At 46.9% G+C, this 2,039-nt stretch overlaps 1 pseudogene; it reads right to left on the bottom strand.

Annotated features, from left to right (window-relative positions):
• Window positions 1-296: 296 nt before the first annotated feature.
• Window positions 297-1,716, bottom strand: LOC131754993 (tubulin alpha-1B chain pseudogene; annotated as a pseudogene).
• Window positions 1,717-2,039: the final 323 nt, after the last annotated feature.

Genomic DNA, 2,039 nt, shown 5'->3' with positions numbered 1-2,039 from the left:
TCCCTTTAATGTGGCTTCAAAGTACAATAACAATATCAAACACCTATAGTATCTAACATGTGCCAGATACTTTTCTAAGTACTTTGCATATATTAAAGTATTTAATTTTCACAATAATGCTGTAAGGTAAGCATGGTTATTATCCCCACTTTATTTTTTTATTTTTTATTTTTCTTTCTTTCTTAAAGCCTTTACTTTTCAGACATGACAGAAAAATCTTACAGGTACACATGGAAAAGCAATACATGATCACAGTTGAAAGTGAAGACAATCTAGTCAGAAAGCATTTACTCCTGTCAGCTAATGTTGAAGCTGAAGTTCTGTGTATGACATGCTGCAGGGCTGAAAGGAATCGTAATTAGTACTCTTCTCCTTCTTCCTCTCCCTCTCCTTCAACAGAATCCACACCAACCTCCTCATAATCCTTCTCAAGGGCAGCCATGTCCTCACGGGCCTCAGAAAACTCTCCTTCCTCCACGCTCTCACCCATGTACCAGTGAACAAAGTCACACTTGTGCCTTTGTTCAGGTCAAACTTGTGGTCCAGGCGAGCCCAGGCCTCAGCGACGGCTCTGGTGTTGCTCAGCATGCACACAGCTCGCTGTATTTTGGCCAGGTCTCCACCAGGTACCACAGTGGGAGGCTGGTAATTAATGCCAACTTTGAAGCCAGTGGGGCACCAGTCCACAAACTGGATGCTGCGCTTGGTCTTGATGGTGGCAATGGCAGCATTGACATCTTTGGGAACCACATCGCCACGGTACAACGGGCAGCAAGCCATGTATTTACCATGGCGAGGGTTGCATTTCACCATCTGGTTGGCTTGCTCAAACCAAGCATTGGTGATCTCTGCTACAGAAAGCTGTTCATGGTAAGCTTTCTCAGCAGAGATGACAAGGGCATATGCGGCCAGAGGGAAGTGGATGCGAGGATAGGGCACCAGGTTGGTCTGGAATTCTGTCAGATCAACATTCAGGGCTCCATCAAATCGCAGGGAAGCAGTGATGGAGGACACAATCTGGCTAATAAGGCAGTAAAGATTCGTGCATGTTGGGCGCTCAATATCAAGGTTTCTACGACAGATGTCATAGATGGCCTCATTGTCTACCATGAAGGCACAATCAGAGTGCTCCAGGGTGGTGTGGGTGGTGAGGATGGAGTTGTAGGGCTCAACTACAGGTGTGGAAACCTGAGGGGCTTGGTAAATGGAGAACTCCAGCTTGGACTTCTTGCCATAATCGACAGAGAGACGTTCCATTAGCAGGGAGGTGAACCCGGAACCAGTTTCCCTGCCAAAGCTGTGGAAAACCAAGAAGCCCTGAAGACTTGTGCACTGGTCAGCCAGTTTCCAAATTCAGTCCAAGACGAGGTCAATGATCTCCTTGCCAATGGCGTAGTGACCTCGGGCATAGTTATTGGCAGCATCTTCCTTGCCTGTGATGAGCTGCTCAGGGTGGAAGAGCTGGTAGTAGGTGCCAGTGTGAACTTCGTCAATGACCATGGGTTCCAGGTCTACAAACACTGCCCTGGTCACATGTTTGCCAGCACCTGTCTCACTGAAGAAGGTGTTGAAGGAGTCATCTCCTCCCCCAATAGTCTTGTCACTTGGCATCTGGCCATGAGGCTGGATACCGTGTTCCAGACAGTAGAGCTCCCAGCAGGCACTGCCGATCTGGACACCAGCCTGGCCAACATGAATGGAGATGCACTCACGCATGGTGGCTACGGGTCAGCAGGTGCAGGAAACAGGAGTAGACACCGGGTCCCGGTTACTGTCCTCGACAAGCTAAGAGTCGAGGTAAGTAACGCACTATCCCCACTTTAGAGATGAGAAAACTGAGGTATTGGGATATTAATTAACTTACCCTATATTGAAGTTAGCAAGTGAAAGGGACAGACTTCACACCAGGCCAAGAGACTTTGTTTTACTGTATGATACTTTTCCATGTACTGCTTCTATGACACACAGAACTTGTTTACTTGCTGTTACCATTTGCCAGAATATAAATTCTATGAAAACTTATTTACTATTGAATCCCA

The sequence above is a fragment of the Kogia breviceps genome, chromosome 4 (genome assembly GCF_026419965.1).
Source record: "Kogia breviceps isolate mKogBre1 chromosome 4, mKogBre1 haplotype 1, whole genome shotgun sequence".
Classification (NCBI taxonomy): domain Eukaryota; kingdom Metazoa; phylum Chordata; class Mammalia; order Artiodactyla; family Physeteridae; genus Kogia; species Kogia breviceps.
Note: the sequence above shows the minus strand (reverse complement) of the source record. Positions and strands in the feature narration are given on the sequence as shown.